Source organism: Salvelinus sp. IW2-2015, linkage group LG8 (assembly GCF_002910315.2).
Source record: "Salvelinus sp. IW2-2015 linkage group LG8, ASM291031v2, whole genome shotgun sequence".
NCBI lineage: Eukaryota > Metazoa > Chordata > Actinopteri > Salmoniformes > Salmonidae > Salvelinus > Salvelinus sp. IW2-2015.
In genome coordinates this window covers 14,345,980-14,351,652 of record NC_036848.1, presented here as the reverse complement: position 1 = coordinate 14,351,652, position 5,673 = coordinate 14,345,980, and positions in this window count along the sequence as shown.

The following is a 5,673-nucleotide window of genomic DNA, read 5'->3' as shown; positions in this document are numbered from 1 at the left end:
ACCGTGGACCGTCTCAGGAGGTTCCGGACCGTGGACCGTCTCAGGAGGTTCCAAACCGTGGACCGTCGTAGGAGGTTCCGGACCGTGGACGTCGTTGGAGGTTCCGGAAGCTCTGGACTGGGAACTGTCGCCGGAAGCTCTGGACTAGGAACTGTCGCCGGAAGCTCTGGACTGGGAACTGTCGCCAGAAGCTCTGGACTGTGGAGGCGCACTGGAGGCCTGATGCGTGGGACCGGTACAGGTGGCACCGGGCTGAAGACACGCACCTCAGGGCGAGTGCGGGGAGGAGGCACAGGACGTACTGGACTGTGGAGGCGCACTTGAGGCCTGATGCGTGGGACCGGTACAGGTGGCTTCGGGCTGATGACACACACCTCAGGGTGAGAGCGGGGAGGAGGCACAGGACGTACTGGACTGTGGAGGCGCACTGGAGGCCTGATGCGTGGGACCGGTACAGGTGGCACCGGGCTGATGACACGCACCTCAGGGCGAGTGCGTGGAGGAGGCACAGGACGCACTGGGGACACAGTACGTATGGCCGGCGCAGGATATACTGGGCCGTGGAGGCGCACTGGAGGTCTGGAGCGTAGAGCTGGCACAATGCGTCCTGGCTGGATGCTCACTTTAGCCCGGCAAGTGCAGGGCGCTGGCACAGCACGCACTGGGCTGTGAAGGCGCACTGGCGCAGGATATCCTGGACCGAGGAGGCGTACTGGAGACCAGGAGCGCTGAGCCGGCACAACCCGTCCTGGCTGGATGCTCACTTTCGCACGGCATATGCGAGGAGCTGGCACAGAACACACCGGGCTGTGGATGCCCCCCGGAGACACATTGCGTATCTCCGCAAAACACATCCTCACGGCGACTGTCTTTCTCCAGACACCAAAACATCCACTCTACCTCATCACTCCCCTCAACTATCTCACAATACTCCTCGCTCAGTCTATCCCAATATTKCTCTTCGCTCTCAGACTCGCCCCTCGGCTTCACCGACCAACCCGTGTGCCCCCCCCCAAAAATTATTTTTTGGGCTGCCTCTCGGGCTTCCGTCGTGGTCGTGAACTTCGGAGTCGCTGTTGATCCTCCTGCGTCTGCTTCCATGGAAGGCTTTCGTCTCCTGCCATTATCTTCTCCCAAGTCCAGGATGTCTTCTCCTCCTGGCCACGCTGCTTGGTCCGTTTGTGGTGGGATCTTCTGTCACGTTCGTCATAAGGAGTAGACCAAGATGCATCGTGGTATGTTTCCATCCTTTATTATGGAATAGAAAACTTCAAACAACAAAACAACAAAACGAACAAACGAAACGTGAAGCTATAAATAATTCTCATAGGCAACTCCCACATAAGCAACAATGGGAAAATGGCTAGCTTCTAAATATGATCGCCCTAATCATGAGATCAACGATTAATTTCAGCTGCCTCTGATTGGCGATACCATCTAGGCCAACATAGAAAACATCGAGAATAAAAGCTCTCTATGGTCAGGGCGTGACATTAAAATCAATACACAGAAGTATACATTTTTTAAACCTGCATATTTAGTTAAAAGAAATTCATGTTAGCAGGCAATATTAACTTCGGAAATTGTGTCTCTTCTCTTGCGTTCATTGCAAGCAGAGTCAGGGTATATGCAACAGTTTGGGCCGCCTGGCTCGTTGTGAACTAATTTGCCAGAATTTTACATAATTATGACATAACATTGAAGGTTGTGCAGTGTAACAGCAATATTTAGACTTAGTGTTGCCACCCATTCGATAAAATACGGAGCGGTTCRGTATTTCACTGAAAGAATAAAGGTTTTGTTTTTAAAATTATAGTTTCCAGATTTTACCATATTAATGACCAAAGGCTCGTATTTCTGTGTTTATTATATTATAATTAAGTCTATGATATGATATTTGATAGAGCAGTCTGACTGAGCGGTGGTAGGCAGCATTAGGCTCGTAAGCATTCATTCAACCAGCACTTTACTGCGTTTGRCAGCAGCTCTTAGCATTGTTTGAAGCACAGCGCTGTTTATGACTTCAAACCTATSAACTCCTGAGATTAGGCTGGCAATACTAAAGTGCCTCTAAGAACAATTCTTGTTCTTGACATTTTCCGAATTGACTGACCTTCATGTCTTAAAGTAATGATGGACTGTCGTTTCTCTTTGCCTATTTGAGCTGTTCTTGCCATAATATGGACTTGGTCTTTTACCAAATAGGGCTATCTTCTGTATACTCCTCCTACCTTGTCACAACACAACTGATTGGCTCAAACGCATTAAGAAGGAAAAACATTCCACAAATTTATTTTTAACACGGCACACCTGTTAATTATATCTTCTCAAGCTCTGTCAGGTTGGATGGGGAGCATCGCTGCACAACTATTTTCAGGTCTCTCCAGAGATGTTCGATTGGGTTCAAGTCCGGGCACTGGCTGGGCCACTCAAGGACATTCAGAGACTTGTCCTAAAGCCACTCCTATGTTGTCTTGGCTGTGTGCTTAGGGTTGTTGTCCTGTTGGAAGGTGAACCTTCGCTCTGAGCACTCTGGAGCAGGTTTTCATCAAGGATCTCCCTGTACTTTGCTCCGTTCATCTTTCCCTCAATCCTGACTAGTCTCCCAGTCCCTGCCGCTGAAATAAATCCCCACAGCATGATGCTGCTACCACCATGCTTGACTGTAGGGAAGGTGCCAGATTTCCTCCAGACGTGACGCTTGGCATTCAGGCCAAAGAGTTCAATCTTGGTTTCATCAGACCAGAGCATCTTGTTTCTCATGGTCTGAGAGTCCTTTAGGTGCCTTTTGGCAAACACCAAGCCACCTTTCATGTGTCTTTTACTGAGGAGTGGCTTCCGTCTGGCCACTCTACAATAAAGGCCTTATAGGTGGAGTGCTGCACAGATGGTTGTCCTTCTGGAAGGTTCTCCCATCTCCACAGAGGAACTCTGGAGCTTTGTCAGGGTGACCATCGGGTTCTTGGTCACCTCCCTGACCAAGGCCCTTCTCCCCCGATTACTCAGTTTGGCCGGGCGGCCAGCTCTAGGAAGAGTCTTGGTGGTTCCAAACTTCTTCCATCTAAGAATGATGGAGGCCACTGTGTTCTTGGGGATCTTCAGAAATTTGTTGGTACCCTTCCCCAGGTCTGTGCCTTGACACAATCCTTTCTCGGAGCTCTACGAACAATTCCTTCAACCTCATGCCTTGGTTTTTGCTCTGACATGAACTGTGAACTGTGGGACCTTATATGGACAGGTGTGTGCCTTTCCAAATCATGTCCAATCAATTGAATTTACCACAGGTGGACTCCAATSAAGTTGTAGAAACATCTCAATGATGATCAATGGAAACAGGATGCACCTGAGCTCAATTTCGAGTCTCATAGCAAAGGGTCTGAATACTTGTGTAAATAAGGTATTTCTGTTTTTTATTTTTAATACATTTGCAAATAATTCAAAAAAACAGTTTTTGCTTTGTCATTATGGGGTGTTGTGTGTAGATTTATGAGGGAAAAAAATATTTGATCAATTTTAGAGTAAGGCTGTTATGTGGAAAAAATGTGTAAAAAGTGACGGGGTCTGAATACTTTCCAAATGCACTGTATACGTAGTGTACAGATGTGATGATAGGGTTGATAAAACATTTTGTTTGGAATATGGATTGTGTGTTCAGATAAGGACAGGGAAAGCCAAGGTCTGTGTGTGTTTCACGTTTGAAGTTTTATTAGTATGTTTCAAAGGGTTTGAGAGCGAGAGAGAGAGAGAGAGAGACAGACCACTGTGACTGACCCAAAATTAAGGAAATCTTTGGCTATGTACAGAGTCAGTGAGCATAGCCTTGATATTGAGAAAGGCCGCCGAAGGCAGACCTGGCTCTCAAGAGAAGACAGGCTATGTGCACACTGCCCACAAAATGAGGTAGAAACTGAGCTCCACTTCCTAACCTCCTGCCAAATGTGCGACCATGATAGAGACACATATTTCCCTCCGATTACACAGACTCACAAATAATTCAAAAAGAAATCAAATTTTGATAAACTCCCATATCAATTGGGTGAAATACCACAGCGTGCCATCACAGCAGCAAGATTGGGACCTGTTGCCACAAGAAAAGGGCAACCAGTGAAGAACAAACACCATTGTAAATACAACCTATATTTATGTTTATTTATTTTCCCTTTCATACTTTAACTACAACACTATATATATATATATATTTATATATATATATAATATGACATTTGAAATATCTTTATTCTTTTGGAACTTTTGGAAGTGTAATTTTTACTGTACATTTTTTATTGTTTATTTCACTTTTCTTTATTATTTATTTCACTTGCTTTGGCCATGTAAATGTTTCCCTTGCCAATAAAGCCTTTAAATTGAAATTGAATTGAATTGAGAGAGAGAGAGACTAGGGCAGTCTAGGGGTCGTTGGTTTGTTGAGAACTAGGATTTGGAATCTCAAACACAGGAGCAACAGATGGTGTGTACGGATTTTGTCTCCTTGACTGGGAGATTTGGTGTGTATGTGTGTATCTTCACTGGAACTCTGTCATATGCCGTTCTGCTGTACCCATGGGGACCTCACCGCTCCTTAAACTGAACTCTGGGATAGCACTGCACTGCACCCATAACCACTGATCTAGAGCCAGCTCTCCCAATCTGTGACCTATCCCTAACCATTAATGAACAACACATCAGAACTGGCCCAGGATCAGTTACAAGTAAAACAGGAACACTTTACTTAAACCTTATAGGTGTACTGCTTTATAACTTGGCTGTAAACATGTGTATGAGCATTTATAATGTCTTATAAACCACATACATACTGGCCCTCTCAGCTTCTCCTTTTGAAAGGTGATGAGGTCAATGTGACGTCATGTGACAGTGAGTGATTCGCCTGGTATGTCTATGGCAACGCGTGACTAGTTTAGGGGGGAAGGCTGATGAGCTTCCAGGTTTTTAAGTGACATGGYTCATTCGTTTTTGTAGTTGGTGCTCTGGTGTTTAAGTGTACATGCACCCCACTCTACTTTATTTAGTCAATTTGCATTCTCCCGTTGATCTATGCTGTGCCTAGTGTCTCGGGTAGTCTATTTCATGAAACTCATTATATTCGATTTACATTTGCTGCTCTGTTGAATATTAATCTCTTTTTGCTCTCTCAACCACTTCATTCATCTAGTGTGCGTGTGTGGCAGGGTGTCTGTGTCCGTGTGTCACAGACAGATTGCTCTACCCCCTCCTGTGGATGTGTGGTGTTGTGTTTTGTAGTAATGATAGGCTCCGCCCCTCAGTCTCCCCCACCGCATAAGCCAGACATAAAAGGGTCTCTCGTAGGAGCGTGTGTGTGTAGGTCTGTGCGTGAGCCGTTGAATTTTACCAAGGGAGCATTTTGCTTTTGGTTTACAAATAAAAGTGGAGAGCAGCCAAACATATAATGCAGAACATTTTTGGGGGTAAAATATGAGGTATTTCCCAAATATGAAGCCTCGTGCTGTGTAAGCTCTGGCTTTTCTCCACACAATATGGAAAACTCATCACAATACATTTGGATTCACTCAATGAAAATTCCTTCACGTCCAAGCAAATTAAATATATAAGAGGACAGTAATGGCTTTTCATATTCAGTGTCAGTGCATTCATCCCGAAGGCAAATACATTGTAGCACAGAGTGATTTAAAAAAA